The following is a 26429-nucleotide window of genomic DNA, read 5'->3' as shown; positions in this document are numbered from 1 at the left end:
AGTGCCAGGAAGACATTATTGAATCTCTCTCCATTGGCCAGCTCTGCCTCCTTCTTGGGCTCCACAGATACCATCTGTGAGCTGCAAACCTGACATGCACTTCATTCTGAGTTCTGTTTCTGAGGTTGTCCCTATAGGGTGATATCTTTCTGCACAGCTTTCACTCTGACCCTGAGGTCACACATACTCTTACTGGCTTGGGATGGAGATGTCATAACCAGGTCTTGAATGAATGATTCCTGCTCTCTGAGTCCTGTGTGACTCTTGGTCAAAAGCAGTGAAGTTTAACCCAAGAAAAGAAACTGATGGAAGAGAAGGTTTGGACATACAATGAACTGTGAAGACAGGAAGCATAGAGAGAGCTCCTTAGGGAGGTTGCTGGAGGCTGGGGTTCAGGGGGAGAACTGGAAGATGGGTAGGAACTGGCTCCTGTATGTGGGGTGGGGTGGGAATTGCAGTGTGGAAGCTACAGGTGCAGGGGACCGAATGAAGCCTCACACTCCCACCTAAAGACATTGGACCCTTGCCTTTGGTGAGTGTGTGCATGTGTGAGTGTATAAATGATGTAGTCTTTGGCCCTCAGCCTCACTGGGAAGCCTGTTCAGAGCCTGTTGCTTTGGCCCATGTGGGGTGGAGTGAGACTAAAGAAAAGAAGGTGTTGAAAGCAGAGAAGTCTCCCAGGAAGGGGGTCAGGAGTCAGTAGCCACCCAGTTTGGTTGATGGTTGGAAAGTGGTATCATGTGTGTCTGAGCTCCTGAGAGTGACATGCCAGAGAGAGAATCCAGCAGAAGCCAGTTCTGCAGGGAACATGGATTCAGGTTCCAGTGGATGTCAGGATTCCAGGGCTGGTGGCCAGTTGACTTGGAAATGCTGGACTGGGCCTCAAGGGAGTCGTTCGGGTGGAGGGAGGGGGGTTTAGGCATCATTGCCAGATGACTTAGTGGATAAAATTGGCAAGGTGCAGGAGAGTGGAGACATACACACATACTTGCCCTGCAACCCGTCCCTGTCCCTGTGTTCGCCCTGGATGGTCGCAAAGAGCGATGCTCCTGTCATGCTGACTGACGGGCACTGGTTCACAGAAGCACTAGATGGGAGCTGTCATTTACACACCATCTGTTGACACCATCAGTACCAAGTGGTTTAGGGTCTTTTATCTTGGGGATTTGGGCCACTGTGCTGGAGCCCCAAGGTGCTTGACTCTTGACCGTCTGATTCCAAGGGAAATTTGGACCTAGAATTTTCTTGGCAGAGCAAACTCTGCTCCCGCACCTTCCTGAGGCTAAGTGGATGCACAGGGATGTGTGTGCCCCCCTGGAACTATGAATGGTAATTGTTTCTGGGACAGAGATGGTGTGAGGAAGTCTGTAACTATTTAGTCTATGTTTTTGTTCCTGGATGACATGGGTCATTGCACATAGGGTGTTCACATCCTCCCCCTAGGCAGCTGTCAAATTTTGCCTGCCTTTTCTGCTCCTTCTGTATGGAATTAGCATTGTTGAAGGGTCCACATGCATGTGAGGTGATGTGGACAGTCTAGAAAGACCCAGCATGATGGAGTTTATGCAGAACTCCTTATGCCCTCCTAGGGTGTGGTGGCTGGGACCGAGGTGGGAGCTGTGGTGACAGTGATAAGTGCCCTGCCCCTGGGTGTGTCACCAGGACTTGTTGATGCGTTGGATGTAGGGGAGGGAGGGACTGAGAGAAGAAGCAAAGACGACTCCATGTTTTGGGCACGAGCCGCCTGGAGAAGGCTGGTACTGTCAGCTGAGATGAAGACTAGCGGCGGAGCAGGAGGGAAACACGCAGCTGACAGTCCAGGAAGCTGAGAATGTACTGTTGAAGGGCTGGGTTTTTCTGCGGTTTCCTTTTTCTGACCATGCTGCTTATACAGGAATCTAAAAGGAGGGAGAAGGCGGTTTCAGAAGGACCTGGCTCTGGGGAGTGGGGCCCCATGTGAAGATGAAGATGCCCACGTCGGGGGGCAGTGTCCATCCCGTGGTGGTGCTCTGAGTTGGGCCTCACAGGAGGTACCCCCAAGTCCCTGCTTCAGTGGTGTTAGGGTACATGTGGAGGAAGAGCTTAGGGGTGTCATGCGGAGGGGTTTGACACCTCAGGTACTTCTGGAGGTGTTTGTGGTGTGGTTCGGCCCTGACCCTTTATTGTCCTTTTGGGGTTTCCTCTTCCTCTCATTGTATTTCAACTGCAGCTAGGGTCACCGTTGACCTGTGATGCACGGGCCTCAGTAGGTGAGTGGGAATCTAGAGCATTTCCCTTCTGCCCCTGTTGGTGTTGACAGCTCGGTGAGGGGGAGGCTGTGCCTGCATCTGGCCAAATAACATCTGGAGATGAAATACTTGGTCCTTTGAGTGTTGTAGTATATCATGAAGGTTTTGTTTGTTTTCCAAAATTATTATTTTACAACACATGGGCTTTTACTGTTTAGAACAGAATAAAAAACTTAACAAAGAAAAGAAGCATTTTAAAGCTAACTTTTTAATTTAAAAAAATTGCAGAGGGTAAAAACAAAATGAAGTTTTATTTCTTTATGGTAATGGAGAAAAAAATAAGAACCCAAATTGGGTCAGATAGACAATAGTAGGAACAAGAAGTTCAGTCTGTATCTAATTACAGCTGAGTCCCAGTTAATCAAAAACAAATTGGGAGTGGGACTGGGCTTTGTGCACTTGCAGAGAATGGTCACATTATGAGTGGTAACACAGTCAGACAGTTTGGGGATCAGTTTATGTATTCAGCAGCTGCATCCCTGAATGCATGCTGCCCCCGACCTGGTAGCCCAGGAACACCTAAGGCAGGAGGGTCTTGAGAGCTGCCATCCATGGGCCCCATGCAGGTTGGGATCTGGGAGGGGAGGGTAAACCGAGTGCCTTTGAGCCCCTAGGGCCCTCACCCAGGGGATGTTCTCTTTAAAGTGTTCACACACACTCGCTGTCATCTCTGTGGGAGACACAGCATAGTGTCAATTGACAGGAACACTGAAAGCTGATAATCTGAGTGCAGGTGAAGAGAGTGAAGCTGTCATATGAGTGAGCAGATGTAACAACAGAGAAGGAGCAGCAAGCCAAGGGCACTTAACATAGAGATGGCAGCCCTGTGCACACTGGACATGGCGTCTTTGTCTACAGGCATACCTGTAGCTGTGTTCATCTTCCTGTTCATACCTTAGACTTGCAGGGGAGCCCCAGGGAAGTGAATGACTGTCAGGGGCATGCCAGTGAGGCACAAGCCTGGGTCTCTGTTATGGGTCTCTTGTTCAGAGTAGTCCTTAAATTCAGGACAGAGAATACTTGAGAGCAATTTTCTCCTGGTGTGGCTTGCTTATAAAAAATTGCCATCCAAGTGATATTTCACTGACCAAAATCAGCTGCCAGAGATTTCCATCCTTGAACATCTTTGTCTGAAGGGGTAGTCCCTGTTGATATGCTGTCCCTGGGGGGGGCAGTACATTATATTCTTTATCCCTCATTCCCATCTTACTCCTGGAATCTGTCCCACCCTCACTGGCTGGGAGGAGATCTCAGAGGGGTGTGAGGGCAGGGATCTGGGTCTTAGATGGCAGGGGCCCTTCAGGGATAACTTGTTTGGTGCGTTCATGAAGGGGAGCACAGTCATGTCCTGGGGAGGTCCAGGCAGGGGCTGACTCTGGAAGGCGTGTCCACAGGGCCTGCACAGGAAGCATAGCCCTTGGACCTTCTGGCATTAGTTTGATATCTGGAGGAACCCATAGAGGAAATGGAGCCTAGTGAGGACCCCTGTCCAGAATAATAGCAGTTTGCTAAATACCATTTGGGTTTTGTAGGTTATTGGGGAGCCCCATTTTATAGACAAGGAGTCTGGGGCCGGAGGGGGTCCAGGCTCCAGTTTAGTTCTTAGTTCCTGCATGGCAGAGCCAGCCCTGGAGCCATCCGTCCCACCTCTTACCCTCCCACTGCCCATCAGGGGCAAGGTGGTTGGGTGGTGTCTTCACATCCCCAGTTCCCTCTTCAATTTGGATTCTGAGAATGCTGTCTGCTGCCTGTGGGGAGTGGATAACACTTGGTGATTTTCAAGAATGTGCTGGCAGCTCCCTTCTTTCCCATGCCTGGATACCTGAAGCCCTTTGGGTTTTTGGGAGGGGAGGGATGAACACCACATTTCATCTGGATATTGATTGGAACTGTTTTGAACTTCTCAGCTGAGTGGCCCACAATGACATGAGACCCTTATGTGTAGAGGGGGCTACTTGAGGGGGATTTATCTATGAGGATTTTGTGTGGCTTGTCTGCTTACTCTGACCTCCTCATGATCTGATCTCTGGTCACATGCCTCTCATGCATGGTAATGTTTCCTCACATTTTACAAATGACTTGCTAATCAGAATATACATCTGGGTGACATTTTTAACAAAAAAGAATGTGTTTTTAAAGACATGCCTTAGTTCCTGCTCAGAGGAAGTTTCCTTATAGTGTGTAGAATTCATAGTCTATTGGTTAATGCCAGCTTCCCTAACATGGAGTATTAGACTAAAAGGAACTTGGGCATAATATTCCATTGATTGTTAGGAATTAAGTATAAATTTATTGGGATCCACTTCTGGAATGGTAGTACTAGATGCTCTGCAGACCTTCTCAGCAACACAGCAATAACTGGTGAAATTTGTCTTAAGAAAGCAATCAATTAAAATATCTGGAAATTGTCCTTAGGACATACAGAAAATGAAGATACATTTATTCAAGAAAATCGAGCTCAGCATGACAGAAGCTGTGCTCTGGCTGGGTATGGCCAAGAAGATGGGGCTCCCTGTCCCCCAAGTTTCCATCCTGGGCTAATGTTGCTCCCTAGGAGGGGCAGATTGCCAGCACGTTTCATTTCCTGCAAGCTCTATGTTGCAGAGCTAAATTACAGGAGAGGGTAGGCAGGCCCACTCATATGGTGGAGGCTCTGTGACAAGCTGAGGATACTAGGCCCCTAATTGCCCTCAATCACCCCATTTTGCTTGTAGGGGAGGTTCACTTCTAGAAGAGTCAAGCCAAGAAGATCAAAGGTGCTGCCTCCACCCTGCATGCTCTTCGTCAGGTGAGGTTGTCATCTGAGAGGAGTGAGCCACTGTTCTTGAGCCTAGCTCAAGGGTGTGGGGCTCAGAGATTAGATAATATATTATAGATACACCCCAAGCCAGAGAATCAGAGTGGTAAGTAAGAAGGTGAGCATAACAAACTCTGCAAATATATATTCACTTTCCTTCTCTCAGTTTCTGTAAATACATAAAGTTATATAAAGAAATAATATATTTTCGGGTTTGTAATATATATAGATTGACATGTATAATAATAAAACAAAAAGGAGGAAAGGGGAATAGAACTATATAGGAGTAATGTTTCTATATGTCACTGAATAGTGTGTAAAAAAATTAAAGGTCAATAGAAAATATTCACCTAATGAAAAGTCAAGCAATAAAGGAGGAATAGGGGAACAAAAAAGACAGGGACATCTGTGCTGTTGCCACCTTCAAAGGGCTTTTATTATAAGGGTATAAACTAGATGTTAGAGTTTGTAGTGTTTCTCTAATTTTATGTGAAAAGAAATTTTATCAGCCTTCTCTGGATAGAGCCCTCATATGTCTCCTGTTCATTCTGGGTCTTTTTGTTTAAGATGTGTTTTAGGATTTGTACTCAGAGCACATACATACCTGACCTGGAGGTTTCAGGGACGAAGGGAGCAGCTGCGGTGTGAGGGAGAAGCTTGGGGCTGGGAGGTGACGGTCTGGGGTTGGGTGTCCTTGCTGTGCTACAGTCAGTCTGCCTTGTGACCTTGAACTGGTCACTTTTGCATCTCTGACACCAGGTTTCAAATGTTAAAAGGTCACCCTGGGCACTCAGTGAGATAATGTCTGGTAAATCTTATTTTTTTCCTAATTTATTTATTTATTATCTTGTATGCAATTAATAGGTTTCCAAAAACACATGTACGTGTGTGTAAATAAGGATGCTAGCACGGAAGTAGGTTCAGAAGATACAAGGAAGTAGCAGGGATTGTGAGGAACATGACTCTATCCTAGAAGGGGGACAGCACTTAATTAGGTCCCAGCTAAGACTTCATCAAAATTCTCAACTGCAGACTCTGGATGGTAGATTTTCCATATTTTGGGTTTATGGAGATTATCCAATTCATTTCTTGAAAGATAAAGTCTGTTACTTTGTATAAAAGATGTATGGAACCAGAAGAAAAATGGGCAGTTGTCGCAGTATTTAGGAAGATGCGAAGAGAGAAATTGCACTTTCACATTATCATACAGAGGTGGACAGCTGACCAGGTTAATTATTACTCTGTCTGCTTCAACATTGTGAGTTATCATACATTTTTTAGAAGCAGAACAGAAAAAGAAGGTCTTTTGCTGCATTGTTATGTGTACTTTTAGATCAGTTCCATTACCTTTTCCAACACCATGAATCAAATAAATAATGAGCTTTTTTATTGTGAGTACTTTTATTGGAGGGAGAGTCCAGTTGTAGATATTTTTCACACCCGCAAAATATCCAACATATCTGCTCTGAGAAGGAGTTTCTGCCCCCTAAAATTTAGTGCTGGTGCTTCTATCTGTTCATCATTCTCCAAAGTGATAAAGTCTGTCCTCTGCAGTTTTAAATATTTCACTGGCAATAAGGCAGGCACACACCATTATTCCAGTTCTGCCTTTGCCTCCCTTACAGTGAGTCACAATGATATTTCCTTTATCTTGAGCCATCCACTCATCTACTTCCTTGGTGAATGCCAGTACCTCACTCAGAGAGGGAACATTGTGATCACCAATCATTATTCTATGGACCCTATAATGGAATACTTAGGGTCATAATCTTCTTCACTGTATAGATTGTAGACTTGGTAGTAATTGAGATGCTTGGTATCCAGGAATCATTCAACTTGCTTGATGGGATTCCTATAAAAAGACACCTTTCTAGAAGATGGGAATGACATGGCAATAATACATTCAGTAATTTAAGTGCGATCTAAGTCAAATCCATCCTTATTTCCTGAAACCATCCTTCGGGACAGTGTTTCAAGATGTCTTTTTTGATAAGCCAGATGAAAAACTCTTATCAGAATGATAAGTTGTAGAATTGAAATAAAATTGCCAATCTGGGAGTATCTTTAAGAACCTTAAAGTCCTAAAAAATGTGAACAGTATCAACCAGTAGAGTTACCACAATAATGACAGCATCTAATGAGTTAAGTATATCAGAAAAATAAGATTGTATCCCTTCTACAAATACTCGAAGAACCTCCATTAAAAAAACAAAGCAATTATTATGCTCAGTGAAATAAGCCAGGCAGAAAAAGACAAGTATCAAGTGATTTCACTCATATGTGGAGTATAAGAACAAAGAAAAAAACTGAAGGAACAAAACAGCAGCAGACTCACAGAACCCAAGAATGGACTAACAGTTACCAAAGGGAAAGGGACTGGGGAGAATGGGTGGGAAGGGAGGGATAAGAGGGAGAAAGGGGCATTACGATTAGCAGACATAGTATGGGGGGGGCATGGGGAAGGCTGTACAACACAGAGAAGACAAGTAGTGATTCTATAGCATCTTACTATGCTGATGGACTGACTGTAATGGGGTATGTGGTAGGGACTTGATGATGGGGGGAGTCTAGTAATCATAATGTTGCTCATGTAATTGTATATTAATGATACCAAAATAAAAAACAAAAAACAAACCCCCCCCCCCCAAAACAAAGCAATAGCTAAAGAAATTGAATGAAATTCCAAAGGAATATACATTGTGTTATCAGTGACAATTAGGTCTGTAATGATGAGGGACAAATCCACAGAAGTCAGCAAAACTCCAAATATTCTGAGTGTGAAAGATGATACAATTAAGTGCACAGTCCTCTTAATCACACTGTCATATGAATTAGGAAAATCGATGTCTTCGTCACCATCATCAAGTTGTTCTATTTTACTGTCATTCACGGCTCTAACACAGATTACTTTTTCCAACTCACTTGAGTCAGAGTTTGTCCTGGAGATTCTCTCAGAGGATACTGCTGTCAATTCACTCAGCTCAGAGTTTTCATTGATGATGTCTTTACTGGTCGCTGATGTGAACTCAATCCAGTCAGAGCTACTGAAGACATTCTGGCTAGAAGACACAGCAAAGCCTGTTAGAGCCTTCTTATCTTCACATGAATTAGGAAAATCAATGTCTTCATCACCATCATCAGGCTTGGAAAGTTGTTCTATTTTACTTCATTGGTGGCTCCATCAGAGATTACTGATGTCAGTTCATCTACATCATTCCCCTTGTTCTCATTGTTGTCAGAGGACCTAAAGAGTCACCCATAACTGTATTTTTGGATGCATGAACCAGAGATATAAAGGGTCCTCCTTTAATCTCTGCATGGTGTCCTGTGGCTGAATTTAATCTAGAATCAATCTGTAAATAGTCTTTACAGGTGAACAAGAACACCAGCTCATGTTTGGTGGGAGTAGGAATTCCAAGCTCTGAGGTTTCTGTCTTTTCTTGTTCCAGGGAGGCAGTTCCAAGAACCAGGACAGGCCAAGGTAGAGACAGATTTCTGGGATCCCTTGTGCTCTGCAAGGCCAGGATCTGCTTACCTGATGCTCCTACAGAGCCAGTACTGGAATAAGAACTCTGTGTCTATGGCAACCCCAAACAACAGATTCCAGGTGGTCCTGGGATCATAGCAGAGTGGAGAATACAATACAATTGGTTCCAGATGGCAGACTTAAAAATAGACATTGTTCTCCTTAAGATCGGGGTGGGGGTGCCAAGATAAAAGATCCCAGAGTAATCTCAAAGCAGACTGTCCAGCCTGTTAGTTTTTCTCTGGCATCCAAAGGAGGGGATGCTTCTTAAATACCCTAATTCTGAAGGTTACATTGAACTTTTGGCTTTCCATTTCCTGCTGGCCTGGCGCACGAGCTGGTTTCCTGGAAGCAAGTCCTAGTGGAATGCGCACACCCAGTGCTCTGCCCCGGCTTGCGGGCCGCCTGGGGCGTCCTATCCAGGCTGGAGGGGACTGTTGGCCGAGGCCGTAGCGGGCCTTCCACTGCGGGCCTCACAACTCCAGAGGTGCGTGTGGCCTCACGGAGTTAGGCCGCCGCTCGCTGAGCCCCAAGGGCAGGTCCTGCAGGGGCTCAGTGCACAGCATTCAGTGGCTACTATGTGGCTTCTGTGTCTGCCAAGTTGCCGCACAAGGTTGCCATGCATCCCTTCTGAGGAGGCCGCCCCCGACCTCGAGGTCCGCAGGATGCAGGTGGGCTGAATGCCTAATTTAAACCAGGTTCCCCCAATGGGTATTTGAAATTCAGTCATTCTTTTAAATTAATGACCAAAATAACTGGAGGCTTGGTGAGGTTAAGTATTTTGCCCAAAGCTACATACTTCTTTAGTAGCAAAGTTGAGAATCAAACTCAGATCTATCTGACATCAAGTAATAGGATTTCTTCCACTTCACGTCCATGCCTGAAATTCCACCAGGCATTTTTCCCACGCCCTGTCATTAGAATGTAAGTGGTCCTGTAATGTTCCTATCTTAAGCCATCCTCAGCCAACACCTAAGGGCAAGCAGGAGGGAAGGACAGCAGAAGGAGGTTTGGAGCCTCCTGCAAAGAGGTGAAAGGGTGAAAGGACATGAGGGATACATTTCCAGCTTTCCCAATCTGTCAGCCTCAGAGATGGACGTTGAGCCTACTAAAAATCCCTTCTGGGAAAGAGCTCTGCAGCACCCCTCTTCTGTGGGAGTACAGTTTTCTGGGAAGGGAGTTAAGCACCATGAGTTTGGCTACATAGATGAAATCTTCCTGCGGGTGGTTTGGTCATTTATATCAAGAGCTTTGCAAAAATGCTTAGTTTTTGACCCAGTCTTCTGTACAAAACCTCCATACTGAGCTTAGAGCACTGAATACATACAAATGTTCAGTAAATAAGTAAAAAAAAGAGTATGCTACACGCTGTATGTAGAAATTGGTCCCAAAGATATAGCTGTCTAACATATAAATCAAGTACAAAAATCAAACGAATATTCATATTTGACCTGATTGTTTATAGGTCATATTGCATGATCAAAACCGAAAGTTTCTGTGATGACTGCCCTTGTACTGTTCACCATGTAAGAATTTATTCACTATGTAAGAATTCGTTCCCCATGTAAGAACTTGTTCGTTATGCTTCAGAAGATTGGAGACTGACGAGATTTGGCTTGAGATGGATTAATGATTGTACATTGAGCGTTGACCCCCCTATACTGATTTTTATTGTTGTTAACAACCATTTGATCAATAAATATGAGAGATGCCCTCTCAAAAAAAAAAAAAAAAAAAAAAGATATAGCTGTCTAGGGATTATGAGTGACTTTTATGTTCTCAGTATTTGTCCTCATCTTTAATTCTTGTTTCTTTTTGTTTCTAACTAGAGAAAGCCATTGTTCTTGTCTCTCTGACATTCATCCCCTTTCGTTCATAACTGCAACCCCAGTTCCTCTTCCTCAATGCTATTGTATTCCTGTCCATATATTCCAGGCAGGGTGGGCTCGTGACCTAGGCATGGACAATCAAAATCCTCCTGCCTGGCCACAGTGATTGGTTCAGGGATGAGCACGTGACTCGAACCCAGCCAATCGGATTCAGTTCTGAGACTTCTGTTGGAACTATTGGGAAAGAGAACTATTTTTCAAGGATATTTTGAAGCCAATGGGAGGTTAAGTCTGTTGGCAGCCATCCTGCTACACAGCTCCCAAATAGGGGTGCCCCCTTCCTCATTGTGGGGGATGGTGTGTGAAGTTTAGAGCTGAAGTCTTCCTCACCCTCAACCACAGCCTCTGAAGTTCTACTGACATTGTTCCTTTGCCTCGAGTAGGCCTTCTAGACTCAGTGTTGTAATGCCCTTGGGATGCATTGTATGAGCTAATAAGTAAAATCAGAGTCCTCTTAGTATGGGGCTTGGTGAAAATAACACCCAGGCAGGAACTAATAACCCAGTGAGGTGGGCAATATCAAGTAGCCAAGGACAGCATCCAAGTTCACCTGTCCTTGCCCTGTAACTCCTTGAGCATATCAAAAAATTTCCTTGGGTGGCAGTAAAGAAAGCAATGTGCGTCAGGATGCTTTAAGGAAGAGAAAATGTGAGATTGGGGTATAAAAAGCAGGTTGAAGGAGAAAAGACACTGCTGGGCCTGAAGAATTAAAAATGCTCAGACTGACTTCCAGAGAGTCCTTGGCAGTGTTAGAAGTCAGAGGTTTTGCTCCTTACTCTAAGTAAGTAGTAATTTTTGTGAAATAACAGGACATTAAAGAAAACATTTTCTTGGTTGGGTGACCACTAAAAGTAGCCAGGAGAGACTAATTGCACTTCTAAATCCATTTGTTTTAGATTTTGCTAATGAATCCAGCAGACATCTCAGGGAGACTGAAGTGGGATTGAGGGTGGCAGGAGACACACAAGTTCCCTTCCCATCCATGTTCACACTGAGCCATCAAACATTCAACCAGGTGCTGGCATCATAGGGCACCTAATGAAAATGTGTCACAATTTTTTAATTCTGAGTCACAAATGCATCATGTAAGAAGTTGAGACTGTGGATTCATTAAGGATCAGTTGGTTAAAGTCTGGGATTATAGTGCTTTTACAGTTATTTGCAGGGGAGATTGCCTTCCCCAGAAAAACATATTGCCCAATTGGGAGCATAAACTTCTGCTTTGATACCTGTAGCATTCTGTCTTATTATTATTATTATTATTAAGGTATCATTGATATACACTCGTATGAAAGTTTCACAGAAAAAACAATGTGGTTATTACATTCACCCTTATCGAGTCCCCCCCATACCCCATTGCAGTTGCTGTCTATCAATGTAGTAAGATGCTACAGTGTCCCTGTTTGTCTTCTCTGAGCTACAGTGTCTTCCCTGTGACCCCACACAACATGTGCACCTATCATGATACCCCACAATCCCCGTCTCCCTCCCTCCCCACCTGCCTTCCCCCACTCTTCCCCTTTGGTGACCACTAGTCCTTTCTTGTAGTCTGTGAGTCTGCTGCTATTTTGTTCCTTCGGTTTTGTAACATTCTGTCTTTAATGAACACATATATTGGTCCCACTGGCTTTGAACTGAGATCTGGCTTGATGTGACAGGTAATTGCTGTTCAACATGCTCTTCTAACTTATTCTTGTTGAAAGCTCTTAAAGGGATTTGAATTTATTTTTGAGTTAGGATAAGCTCCTTACTTTTCCTCCATTATGATAAACATTGTGCTGGTTATGGGCCTGTTCTGGAGGCTGGAAGTCCGAGATCAAGGTGATGGCAGATTTGGTTCCTGGTGAGAGCCTTCTTCCTGGCTTGCAGATAGCTCCCTCCTTGCTGTGTTCTCCGTGGTGAGAGAGCTGTCTGGGAAGTGTTAACCAGCTCTCCCCACCCCCTCCCATCCCAGATGGGGAGATAGGGGAGGAGAGAAAGGGGGTTCAGATTCTCTGCCTCACAGTGAGGGCTCTGTGCCCTTTGTAAGCAGAATGCAGGGCTGCTTCACCACCTCTGGTCCTTGTGCAGGGCATTAGATGAGAGGATGTCAGGCACAGTCTTTTAGGTGTGTTGTTACCCCCCTCCTAAGTTCATATGTTGAAGCCCTAATGCCCAATGTGACTGTATTTGGAGATTGTGTCTCTAAAGAGGTAATTAAGGTTAAATGAGGTCATATGGGCAGGGCCCTAATCCAGTAGGATTGGTGTCCTTATAAGCAGAGGAAGAGACGCCAGGCAGGGCATACATGGAAGAGTCCCTGTGAGGGCACAGCAAGAAGGCGGTGGCTGCCTGCCACGGAGGGGGGCCGCAGGAGACCCAGCCTGAGGCCTGCTGGCACCTGGATCTTGACTTCTGTCTCCTGAACTGTGAGAAGGTAGATAGATTTCTGTTATTCAAGCCCTCAGTCTGAGGCATTTTGGTATGGCAGCCTGAGCAGACTAATAAGACACATGTCTCACGTGGAGTCTAGTGTTCCTTCTTGGTGCCCAGCAGCATTACTGTCGAGCTCAGACCCACTGAGGAGCAGGGAAGCAGCCGCACTCAGAATTATAAAAGTACAAGCCCGAAAGATCATTAGAAATAAAATGGCTATTTTGGAGAGTGTCCTCTCTGAACTCCTCCTGGTGTATTTAATGACCAGCCTGGTAACAGAAGCTCTCTGAGTGGCAGAGTCAGCCTGTTGCAGGGGCTGCAGGCTTGGTTGGTGTGTGTGATGATACACCCAAGCAGGGTTGCATGGCAGACCAACCCCAGAAATGCCAGGTTTGTGTTGGATTGCAAGCCTGCCTCCCTACTTTCCCCCTTGAAATGGTGGCAAATAATCACATGGATTTACAGTTCCTCTGTGCGAACCTTTCCTTGGTTACATGGTTTAATCCTCTCATCCAGCCTTGTTTAAGATCTACAGAGTGCTATATTTATTTGACTTTATTTGAAATTTCAAGGCTTTTCAGAATGCTGTTCCAAGAAATCCGATGAATACAGAACTCTGGAACTTAGGCCTTAAGGACTGAACTACTGATACATTTGTGGGCTTTCTTATGACTTAACTGCTCCCCACTTTCTCTAGACCATCTAGAGCAGGACAACTAAAAGCCCCCTTGGAATTAGTGTCAGAAAGTCTTAAAAAAAATTTTTTTAACAAACTTTATTTTTAGAGCAGTTTTAGATTCATGGCATCATTGAGCAGAAAGTAGAGTTCCCATATGCCCTTTGTCCCAACACAGAAAGTCTTTTGACTGTGCCATTGTAATCGTTCAAGGACAGAAGGGGAAGATTGTCCTGTTTAGAGAGGTAATACATTTTTTGGCTACATTGACACCTTCAGTGAAGGCAGGGTGTCAGGCTGCCCACCCCAGTCTGCATCTTGAATGGCCTGGCTCCCAGCAGTGCGTCACTGGGTATAGTGTGGACCTGATGGAGCCACAAGAGGTGTCATTGGCAGGCCCATATCTAATTCCTAAGGAAGCCTTCCTACTGCTCACAACCTCAGACTATTATTCTCCAGAAAGAACATGTCATTTGAAGATGTAAATCCTAAATCCTACCTCTTCAAAGCATTTTTGCCTTTGTATCTCACTTGATGCTTAGCAAGGCCTGTTGTCACTTAAATTTAACTTAGTAGCTTGTGGCCTACAAAGCCTTCACATATTCACTTTCTTAACAGAGATTTGCAGCCAAACTTTAAGATGGGAATGTCTCCCCACTGTCATAACAGAAGACATGGGCTTAGAGTCAAGCCTTCCCACAAACGGTTGGTTGGTGTTTGGGGATAGAGATGGGATGCTGGGTGCTCCATTCACTCTGCTCCAGGCCCAGTGTCCTGAAGGGGATACACCTGCCACTGGAAGGATGGATGCAACATTTTTTAATGCACATTCTTAAATATTTAACTAGTTCAAAATACTATGTTAGGAATTTAAGTTAAAAAATTTATGTAAAGAAAAATCTTTGAACACTAGTGCTGGCTCACATTACAAGTCATGACCCTTGAGTACCTGCCATTTAGAAAGTACTGCATATCTGAGCTAACTGTGCAAGATGACCAGAGTGGGAGTCAGAGTTTGCTGTCTGTCCAGCCTTGCTCGTTGTCCATGGAATGATTTGAGGCACACACACCCCTCTTCTCTGAACCTGGATGTCATCAGTGAGACAGAGAGTGATGATTTCCCTGTGACTGGGGCAGGCTTTGTTGTAAGGACCAAGTGACAGAGCAGAATAAGCACATTCATACCATTTTGGACTCTACCAGTGTAGGATAGTAGATTGGGGGAAATGAGTCGGGGGGAGTGGGCCACATCCAACAGCGGGGATACCAAAATGCCCAGAGTTTGTGATTTGCCTGAGATCTCATAGCTGAATTAAAACCTGTAGTGAACCAGCAGTCCATTGGCTCCAGCTCTGTGTCACTTGCATTTCCATGACACGCCTCTGCCCCTTATGTGTTGATGAGCACACTGATTGCTGTGCCCTGCTTAGCTGAGCAGTGTGGGAGGGCTACAGCTGCATTGCTGTTAGGAGCTCTGGCCCAGTGCACTGTCTTTGACTGATCCAAGACTTGAGTGGTCTCATACAGCAGTGCCTGCTCCTTCCCACACAATATTCCAGAACCATGTGAGTGGGTTCACACCTGCCCAGTGGCTGTGCATCTGGTCCTTTCTAGATCTTATTCTTCGCTAAACCCTGGGGATGGTGCTGGATTATAGTCCTATAGGTGTTAGGTGATAGCTGTGTGGGGCTGGCTGAGTTCTCTAGACGAGAATATTCCATCTGGTGCAGGCCTGTCACCCTGGCTTTCCCGTCAGTGTCCTGGCCTGCTTTGAAGGAGGCAGGGCCTCAAGTTGTCTGGTAATGGGTATTGAGGTGCCTTGGAGGAGGTACCTGCTCAATGCTACATTCCAGTTTTTTGTTTTTCTACAAATTTCTTCTAGTGGGAGGTGGGAGCAGTTCTAAAAAAATGAATTTTGGAGGCACATTTTCTTGATCTCTTTATTATTCCACTTCTAAGAATGTTAAGAAAAATGTGAAAGCACAAGTATAGATTTTAATTGGTTTTATCTGTCACAACTCTTGGTGTGATGGTGATTTTACGTATGGTATATGACAGGTAGATGCTTTATGGGAGCCTTTGTTCTCAGTGTATCCTGAACATTTCAGAGCTCAGCTGAAAATTTTTGAGAAAAAGAAATAATGACAAAAGTATCTCTTGAGGTTTTTCTTATTATTCCAATCTTCCTGGAGCAAGGCCATAGTGAAAGAAATGGGAGATGGTTCTGGCAGCTTTCTTGAGCAGCCTTACTAGTACACAGCTGAGGGTGAGGCCTCCTGGGAGGGCCTACTTCCAGGTGAAAGATGGCTCTGGCATATATGATATTTGCTGATAGACCTGACATCACTTGGCCTCTTCCATTACTAAGCAGTTTTAGTTCCCTTTGTGGTTGTTGATGTCGTTAGGCCTTATTTTTCACTTGCAAAATTGAGTAGTGTTTCCTTTGGCGCTAGAGAGTGGTGCTGACTTTTAAGTTTAGTTGTTCTGATGATGGAATGACCTTTGGAAGTCCCTGAGGACTTGCTGGGAGAAGGGAGTTGTCCTTTATGTGTTGATCGTGGAGATCTACTTTGTGGCAGGTGCCATTTTGGCCCAGTCTTGCCAGGCCTGAGCTGTTTTGTACCAAGTAAGCAAGAGGTTTGTTTTCAAAAGCCCAGAGGAGAGTTCAAGAGAGTACCTAGCGTTTTCAGGTATATTTGCACAATCAGGTTCTAGAGAGCTCTTCATTGTCTACTAGCTGAAGCCCAGCTCTGTGGTCTGCTAGTAGTAGCTCCCCAGAATTGACCCTGTCCTAGCTCTCCAGCCCATTCTCCCTGTCCCTTAGAATGCTGGGCTTCCCTGTCTCCTGCATTAATTATTCCTGAGCTTGCCTGTCCCTTCTGAAGTTAGGTCTGTCCACGTTGCGTCTGGATCATCACTGGCCAATTGAAGGTTTCTTCCTCACCTCCCTCTTAGCCTGGGGCATGCGTTTTGTTTTGTCTTGGTGCTTTGTGAATGTCTTACTCCTTGTTACACTGTTGGGTCCTTGCAGGCAAGTACCTCTTCTGACTCCCCTGTGGGTCTCTTAAGTGCCTGGCCTGGCACCTGTTGAACAAGTGAGTGAACAACTATGGCTCCTGATTGCGGGCACTCATGAATGCTCCCATCAGAGGGTGTTGCAGGCCTTCAGGCCAGGCTTGCCAGCTGGGGACAGGAATATCCCCAGAGCTGCTCTCTGTCCTCTGCCTCCTGATCCCTCTCCACTGGCCTGATCTTCACTGGTGACTGGGGAGAGGTGCCTCACCACGTGTTGCTGCCGAGCAGGAGGAACCTGAGTCTCTCCTCACCTAGTTGAGCTATCACCTGCAGCACTGGTGGGCAGCCTTGGCACTGTCCAGAGAAATGCAGGGGCCTCAAGAGTCACTGCCTGTGGCTCTCTTTTTAAAATGGCTTTTCTTGTGTTTTCATAATGCCTGCCACCTTCAGCTCTGCGATAAGAGCTGTGGCCAGGCTGCTGTGGGAGAGGCCCCTGGGAGGCTCCGCATTGCCAGGGTCAGCAGCATGCTGCAGGCTACCTTTTAAGGGCTGCCTGTGAAGGGGACACACTGATGGTGTGACCAGCTCTGACCAGGCCCCGCTGGAAGGGAAGATTGGGACAGACTGGGGAGGGGACCCTGGGGAGAGTCCCAGCTTTTCCAGCCTTGGCATGTCCTTTCCTCCTTGCGTAGATGCACAGGTGAAATATGGAGAACAAAGGACTATTTTGTGCCAAATTAACCTCCCAACTGGTCAGCCATAGAGTTGGTTTGCCTGTCAATCCTGTCACATCACATCATCTAAGAGAAAAAACAAAAATAAAACAACACAACAAGCAATACAATTGAGTAGCCAAACCTGTGGAATCCTCTCCAGGGAGGTCTCAGAAAATTCAGGGCATCCTGCTTTTCATTTTTATGGGAGAATGTGGGGCACTGTCCTTTCAGTCTTTTCGAGGTGTTCCACCTGACAGTGACTGCTTAAAACAGTTAACTTGTTAACCGTTTTTGTAGCTAAAGTAAGCAGATAATATACTACTTTGCCAGAGACTTAACATATAGAAAAGCTTGCAAAATGTGTGGCCCTCTTTATGTTTCCAAGATTTGTAGAAGCTTGAGACTTCTCGGCCGTATCCGGTTGGTTGGTGCAGAAGCTAACTGGGGACTGGTTTGGGTGCTGCCCACTCGGAGGCCGTGGGCAGCTAACCCCAGTCCCCTGGCTTGCTGCCGCCTTACTCCAGAAATAACTTTGTCTTCCTGGCATTTCATTGATCTGTGGCTGTTCCTTGACATTTATAGCCCTTTATGGAATTTTGCTGCTACTAAGAAAACTTTTATATCTGTTCATGAAGCCAACTTTGACACCTTTGAATTAGAAAACAAGCTTTCCTAGTGATTATAAAAATAAACTCAGTCTGCCCATCTCCAGTCATCTGGAGCACATGAAACTTTCTTTTTTTTCTTTAATTGAAGTATAGCTGATATATAGTATTGTACTAGCTTCAGGTGTGCAACATAGTGATTCAGCATTTATATGCATTATGAAATGATCACCACAATAAGTCTGGTTACCATCTATCACCATACAAAGCTATTATAATATTGTTGACTGTGCTCCCTATGCTGTACTTTTCATCCCTGTGACTTATTTATTTTATAATTGGAAATTTGTACCTCTATCGCCTTCACCTATTTCACCCATCTCCTCACTTCTTCCTCTCTGGCAACCACCGGTTTGTTCTGTTGCTGTTTTATTTGTTTGTTTGTATTGTTTTTTAGATTCTACATGTAAGTAAAACCATATGGTATTTGCCTTTTCTGTCGGACTTATTTCACTTAACATAAATGTTGTCACAAATGGCTAGGTTCCATTCTTTTTTATGGCTAAGTAATATTCCATTGTGTATATGTACCACATTTTCTTTATCTGTTCATCTATTGATGGACCCTTAGGTTGCTTGCATATCTTGGCTATTATAAATAATGCTGCAGTGAACATAGAGATGCATATATCTTTTCAAATTAGTGTGTTAGTTTTCTCTGGGTAATTACCCAGAAGTGGAATGACTAGGTCATATAGTAGTTCTATTTTTAATTTTCTGAGGCACCTCCATTCTGTTTTCCTTAGTGGCTGCACCAGTTTACATTTCTACCAACAGTATGCAAGGGTTCCCTTTTCTCCACATCTTCACCCATGCTTGTTAGTTATTGTCCTTTTGGCGATGGCCATTCTAATTGGTGTCAGATGATACCTCATTTTGGTTTTCATTTGCATTTTCCTGATGATTAGTAATATTGAGCATCTTTTCATGTGTCTGTTGGCCATCTTTATGTCTTCTTTGGAAGAATGTCTATTCAGATCCTCTGTCCATTTTTTAATTGAGTTTGTTTTTTTGGTGTTGAGTTGTGTGAGTTCTTTATGTATTTTGGATATCAGCCTCTTACTGGATATGTCATTTGCAAATATCTTCTATTCAGTAAGTTGCCTTTTTGTTTTGTTGATGGTTTCCTTCACTGTGCAAAAGCTTTTCAGTTTGATGTAGCCCCACTTGTTATTTTGTTATTTTTTTCTTTTGATGTCCTTGCCCAGGAAGACAAGACCAAAAAAAATTGCTGACACTGATGCCCAGGAGTTTACTTCCTATTTTTTTTTTTTAGGTGTCTTATGGCTTCAGGTCTTACATTTAGGTCTTTAATCCATTTTGTGTTAATTTTTTTTATTTTTATTTTTTTATTTGGTATCATTAATGTACAATTACATGAGCAACATTATGGTTACTAGACTCCTCCCATTATCAAGTCTCCACCACATACCCCATTACAGTCACTGTCCATCAGTGTAGTAAGATGCTGCAGAATCACTACTTATCTTCTCTGTATTATACTGCCTTTCCCATGCTCCCTGTGTTTATTTTTGTACATGGTGTTAAGTAAATGACTGAGTTTCATTTTTTTGCATGTAGCTGCCTGGTTTTCCCAGCACTATTTATTAAAAAGACTATCTCTCCCCCATTTTATATTCTTGCCTTTTTTGTTGTAGATTAATGGACCACATGAACGTGGGTTTAATTCTTGGCTCTTATGCTGTTCTTTTGAACCATGTCTGTTTTTGTGCCAGTACCATACTGTTTTGATTACCATATCTTTGTAGGATAGTTCAAAATCTGTTCTTTCCAGCTTTGTTCTTTCTCAAGATTGCTTTGGCTATTCAGTGTCTTTTGAGTTCTGTACAAATTCTACGATTATTTGTTCTAGTTCTGCGAAAGATGCCATTGATACTGTGACAGAGACTGCATTTAATTTGTAGATTGTTTTGGGTAGTATGGACATTTAAACAATATTAATTCTTCCTATCCATGAGCATGTATAATTTTTCCATTTATTTGTGTAATCTTCAATTTTTTAAATCAGTATCTTACAGTTTTCAGAGTATAGGCTATAGGCCTTTCACATCTTTGGTTAACTTTATTCCTAGGTATTTTATTCTTTTTGATGCACTTGTAAATAAGACTGTTTTCTTAATTTCTCTTTCTTCTATTGGTGTATAGAAATGCAAAAGATTTTTGTATATTGATTTTGTATCCTGAGACTTTACTGAATTCATGTATTATTTAAAATAGTTTTTTGGCAGAATCTTTAGGGTTTTCTATATATAATGTAATGTCATCTGCAGGTAGTGACTATTTTACTTTTTCCTTACAAATTAGGATGCCTCTTATTTCTTTTTCTTTTCTGACTGCTGTGGCTAGGATTTCGATTACTGTGTTGAATAAAAGTGGCAAGAGTGGGCACCCTTGTCTTGTTCCCGATATTAGAGGAAAAGCTTTCAGCTTTGCACCATTGAGTATGATGTTAGCTGTGGGTTTGTTGTATATGGCCCTTACTATGTTGAGATATTTTCCCTCTGTACTCACGTTGTTAAGAGTTTTTATTCTGAATGGATGTTGAACTTTGTCAAATGCTTTTTGCATCTGTTGAGATGATCATATGATATTTATTCTTCATTTTGTTCATGTGGTATATCATGCTGATTGCTTTGTGGCTTTGAATCATTCTTGCATCCATGGAATAAGTCCCACTTGATTGTGGTGTATGATCCTTTTAATGTATTGTTGAATTAGGTTTACTAATATTTTGTTGAGGATTTTTGTGTCTATGTTCATCAGGGATTTTGGCATGTAATTTTCTTTTTTTGTAGTGTTTTTGTTTGGTTTTGATATCAAAGTAATGCTGGCCTAATGGAATGAATTTGGAAGTGTTCCTTCCTCTTAAACTTTTTTGGAATTGTTTGAAGAGGATAGATATTAACTCTCCTTTAAATGTTTGGTAGAATTTACCTGTGAAATTCTGAACTTGGACTTTTGTTTGTTGGGAGCTATTTCATTACTGTTTAATTTCATTACTAGTTATCACTCTGTTCAGATTTCATATTTCTTTCTGATTCATTCTTGGAAGACTGCATGTTTCTAGGAATTTATCCATTTCTTCTAGGTTGTCCAGTTTATTGGCATATAATTTTTTTGTTGTAATCTCTTACAATCCTCTGTGTTCTGTGGTGCCACTTATAACTTCTTTTATTTCTGATTTATATATTTGAGTCTTCTTTTTTCATGAATCTACATAAGGGTTTATCAATTTTGTTTATATTTTCAAAGAACCAGCTCTTAGTTTCAATGTCTTTTTTGTATTTTTTTCAGTCCCTATTTCATTTATTTCCACTCTGATCTTATTTCCTTCCTTGTATTTTTGGCTTTGTTTTTCTTATTATGGTTCATTTAGGTGTAAAGTTAGTTTGTTTATCTGATATTTTTCTAATTTCTTGTGGTAGACCTGCTTCCCAATAACTTCCCTCTTAGAACTGCTTTTCCAGATCCCAGAGATTTTAGAATGTTGTGTTTCCATTTTCATTTGTTTCTAGGTAATTTTTGATTTCCTCTTTGATTTCTTCACTTACCCAGTGGTTGTTTAATAGCATGTTGTTTAGCTTCCACATGTTTTTTTCCCCAGTTTTTCCTTGTAATTGATTTGTTGTTTCATACTGTTTTGATCAGAAAAGATACTTGATATGATTTCAATGTTCTTAAATTGATTGAGACTTCTGTGGCTTGTTGTATATGTTTTTTTATTAAGCAATTTGGATTTTATTTCAAGATCTGTGATTCTAATTTAAAAGTTTTTACTTTTTGGCTGCAGAAACTTTTTTATTCAAATGAAAATTTCTCCAAAACCCCTTTGTATAAAAACTAGGTGGGAGGGAAGCTGGAGCAGGGTGGAGTCTGCAAGCCTGTCCACTTGGCTGCCTCCCCCATCACCACAGCTGTGCTGCAGGGGAGACTGGCAAGAGAGAGGAGAGAGGGGCAAGGAGGGGAAGCTAACTCGAGCTCCTTAGCCTGGTGGGATCTGGCTTACATCCTGAGGAAGAATCTCCAATGGCCTCCCTTAGTCACACTGGACATTGGAGATTCTTCCTCAGGATGTAAGACAGAGGCTTAGCATCTTCAAACATTTATTAAGCACACCCCTGGGTTTGTCCTGGGCTGGGGGCTGAGCTCCTAGGTGGGGAAAGACAGAAACACTAGGGGTAAGTGCAGTGTCAGGGGAAGTACAGGGTGCTTGAGAGTGCTTGGCAGACACTTAGGATCAAAGACAGATTTGTGGAAGCAGCAAATGCTTGGGAAGAACTTGGAACAGTTTGTAAGAGAGCCTGGCAAAGAATCTGGGAAGGGTGTTCCAGGCAGAGTGAACAGCACAGGCACAGGGCAGAGACATGCCTCAGTGCAGCCAGTATAGGTAGAGATCTGAGGCAGTTCAGGTTCAGAGAGGGGAAATGGAAAGCTAGGAATGAGACAGGCAGGAGGTCTGAGGCAGTAGTCTTCATTGCCTGCCAGACACCTGCCAGCCTGACCCCTTCTCCCTCAGAACTTGGTGGCTGGCATTGAGGAAAACATACTTATGTGATCCATCTTGGAGAATATTCCAAGTGCATTTGAAAAAAAGAGAGAATTCTGGTTTTGAATGAAATGTTCTGTATATAACTGTTTAAATCCATCTGTCTAATGTGTCATTTGAAGCCACTGTTTCCTTACTGACTTTCTGTCTGGATGATCTATCCATCCATGTAAATGGAGTGTTAGTTATAGTCCCCTACTGTTACTGCATTACTATCAGTGTTTCCCTTTATGGATGTTAATATATGCTTAGTATATTTAAGTGCTCCTATGTTGGATGCATAGATTATTTATAATTGTTATATTGTGTTGCTGGATTGATCTATCATTATGTAATGTCCTTCTTTGTCTCTTGTTACAGTATTTGTTTTAAAGTCTGTTTTGTCTCATACAAATACTGCTACTCCAGCTTTTTTGTTTTCTCTTTCATGGTCTGTCTTTTTCCATCCTTTCACTTTCAGTCTGTATGTGTCTTAAGGCTGAAGTGAGTCTCTTATAGGGAGTGTATAGGTGGGTCTTGTTTTGTTTATGCATTCAGTCACCCAGTGTCTTATGATTGTAGCATTTAGACCATTTACATTTAAAGTAATTATTACCATTTTGTTAAATGTTTTCTGGTTGTTTTGTTGTTGTTCCCTGTTGCATTCTTCTCTTGCTCTTTTCCTTTGAGGTTTGATGACATTTTTTAGTGTTGTGCTTTGATTTTTTTATTTTTTGTGTATCTGTTAAAGGTTTTTGGTTAGTGGTTACCATGAGGTCATACGTAACACCTTAGTATAGGGTAGTCTGTTTTGTGTTGATGGTCACTTAAGTTCAAACAAATTCTGAAAGTACTACATTTTTATTCCCCCCTCTATTTTATATAATTGATATCATACTTTACATCTTTTAATTTTGCATATCCCATGACTAATTTTTATAGATATAGTTGATTTTACTCCTTTTGCCATTTATACTAAATGCTACCTTTATGAATGATTGACATACCACTGCCTTTACTATATATTTACTTTTACCAGTGAAATTGTTTTTCTTTCATAATTTTCTTACTTCTTTCATGGCCTTTTCTTTTCTGCTTAAAGAAGTTCACTTAACATTCCTCATAATGCAGGTTTAGTGGTGATCAACTTTTTTAACTTTTGTCTGTCTGGGAAATTCTTTTTCTTGCCTTTAACCTTTAAAATTTTGCATGATAACCTTGCTGGGTAGAATATTCTTGGTTGTAGGTTTTTTTTCCCTTTCAGCACTTTGAATATATCATACCACTTCCTTCTGAACTGTAAAGTTTCTGATGAAAAATCAGCTATTAGTCTTATGGGTGGTCTCTTGTAGCTAACTAGTTGTTGCTTTTCTCTTGCTGCCTTTAAGATTCTTTATGTTCAGTCTTTGCCATTTTAATTATTTTGTGTCTTGGTATTGACCTCTTTGGTTTCATCCTGTTTGGACCTCTGACTGATTCCTGGACCTGGTGTCTGTTTCCTTCCCCAGGATAGGGATGTTTTTGGCTGTTATTTCTTCAAATAAATTTTGCACCTTTCTCTTTTCTCTCTCTTCTACTTCTGGGATTTAATGCAAATGTACAATTGATATATTCTAGGGGTCCTTCAACATACCATCATTTTAAAAAATTCATTTTTCTTTTTGCTCTTCAGCTTAAATGATTTCCACTACCTGTCTTCTGGATCACAGATCCTTTCTTCTACATACTGTAATCTGCTATTGATTCCCTTTAGTGTATTTGTCATTTTAGTTACTGTATTCTTCAGCTCTCATTGAATCTTTTTTATATTTTTTATCTGTTGAAGTTCTCACTGAGTTCATCCACTTCTCTCCCAAATTCAGTGAGCATATTTATGACTATTACTTTGAGCTCTTTATCAGGTAGATTGTTTATCTCTATTTCACTTAGCTCTTTTTCAGAGCTATCTGAAGACCAGAATATGTAGCTGACCTACCTGGTACAGAGAGTCAAACAAAATGTTCTGAAAAAATGCTAAGTGACACTATCTTTCATTTGGGATTTATTCCTCTGTCTTCTCATTTTGTCTGACTCCCCCTGTGTCTGACTCTATGTACCATCTCCTGGTCTTGCAGATAGTGGCCTTATGTGGAAGGCTTTGTATGGGGCCTTCAGCACAATCCCCCTCATCACCAAAACCAGGTGTTCCAGGGGTGTCCCCCATGTGGGTTGCATTCACCCTCCTGTTGTGGCTGGGCTGCAACTGCTGTGGGTATGCTGGTGGATGGAGTTGGCCCCTGGCCTGGCTGTTGGCAGTGACCATCTGGGATCACTGTGGCACACTGGGGGGCAGAGCTGTTCCCTGGAGAGACTGGCTGTGGCTGCTGTGGGCATGCTGGTTGGTGGAGTTAGTTCTTGTGTGTCTGACTGTGAGACCTGGCAGTGACTGTTGTGGGCATGGTGGTGTGAAGGGCTGATCCTACCCCCTCCCCTGGGCAGGGGTCCCCCTGGAAGGGGGCTTTTCCTGGCTAAGGCTCTCTGCTGATTACAGTGGGAGGGTAGGTGCTTTGGGTGGGGCATAGATCCTGACTGAGGTTGCCTTCCAGGTGTGACAGGGCAGGAGCCACTTTGGAGGGCACCTGCAAGGTGGGCAGATCGAGCGGGGTGGGTCTGCAGGGGAATGTCAGAGCAGTACAAGTGGAGCTAGCATGGCAGATGGAAAGCATCAGAACTGGCACCTATAAGCACTGGGCCAGCTGGACTGAAGGAGGGCAAGAAAAATCCCCCCCCCCCCCCCCCCCCCAGTGCTTCTGTTCCTGGAGAAAGTTCCTGCCCCTTCAGCATATGCCCTAAAATTAGTAAATTATCTCCTTCAGTACTTTTCAAACTGCTGCCCCTATTCTGGGTCTCAGAGCAAGAGAGATTGTATGCAGACCCTTTAAGAGCATAGTCTTGGTTTTCTGTAGCCTTCTGACTCTCCTGGAGTTAAGCCCAGTATTTTCAAAGCTCTCCAAGTTAAGCCATGCTGATTTTCAAAGCCAGACATCATGGGGCTCATCTTCCCAGTGCAAATCCTGGGGTGGGTGATGCCTGATGTGGGCCTGGAACTCCTTTCTTCTTGGGGAGGACCTCCATACTGGCAATGATCCCTCCTACTTGTAGGTTGCCATGCTGTGGGTTTGATTCCTGCCCAGCTCGTGTCTCTGCCCCTCCTACCCTTCTCATGTGGCCTTTTCTTTTTCTTTAGCTGTGAAAGTTGTTCTGTTGGCCTTCAGGTCTCTCTAAGAGAGTTGCTCTCACTGTAGTTGCAGTCTTAGGGTGTCCGTGGGAGGAGTCGAGCTCAGAGCTTCCCACTCTGCCATATTCCCCTCACCTCTCTGAAGCACATGGAATTTTCAAAAAAATTTTTTTTAGTCAGGCCAGGTCAGTGGCAGTCTAGAAAGAAATAATGTGTTTGGAGTGAACCTGCAGGGGCCTCTCCAGGCCAGGCACCATCCTGCTGAAGGTACTGGATTGAGGATGGCAAGGGGGCGGCAGGAGGTTGGAGGCACTGGGCTGCCATAGCTTGGAAACTGCTCGTGGCTTGGTTGCCTGTGCACAGGTACCAGAACTTGAAATAAGCAGGAGGCCATCTTATCAGGTAGCCTTAGGGACTGGATCATCGTTTGTTTTCCCAAACTTCATGAATATGGGTTTTTTTTAAGTTGTCTGGATATCGAAGTACTACACTAATAATTTATTTCCTAGTGTACAGAATAAAAGCCTGGCTCCATCACTGCTCACTGACCTATTATAAAGCTGAACATGGAGCTTCCCATTTTGAAAAGCCTTGTACAGCATTGGGCCTGGGTCTGGCCAACCCCCTGGAAGCTGGGGTGGATGCCCAGCTTCCCTTCCAAGAGTGCACTTTGCTGTGA

At 43.3% G+C, this 26429-nt stretch overlaps 1 protein-coding gene and 1 pseudogene across 14 annotated transcripts in view; one reads left to right on the top strand and one right to left on the bottom strand.

Moving 5' to 3' along the window:
• INPP4A (inositol polyphosphate-4-phosphatase type I A) overlaps window positions 1-26429 on the top strand; it is a 179162-nt gene that overhangs the window by 41237 nt on the left and 111496 nt on the right. The window contains exon 2 of one of the 14 annotated variants that reach the window (XM_036994594.2): window positions 5003-5076. The exons of the other annotated variants lie outside the window; for them this stretch is intronic. The gene's annotated coding sequence lies outside the window, so the exon portion shown is untranslated. The remainder of the gene's footprint in view (window positions 1-5002; window positions 5077-26429) is intronic. 14 annotated transcript variants of the gene reach the window in all.
• LOC108396816 (phosphatidylinositol 3,4,5-trisphosphate 3-phosphatase TPTE2 pseudogene) lies at window positions 5104-7470 on the bottom strand (annotated as a pseudogene).

This window comes from Manis javanica, chromosome 1 (assembly GCF_040802235.1).
Source record: "Manis javanica isolate MJ-LG chromosome 1, MJ_LKY, whole genome shotgun sequence".
NCBI classification, from domain to species: domain Eukaryota; kingdom Metazoa; phylum Chordata; class Mammalia; order Pholidota; family Manidae; genus Manis; species Manis javanica.
Note: the sequence above shows the minus strand (reverse complement) of the source record. Positions and strands in the feature narration are given on the sequence as shown.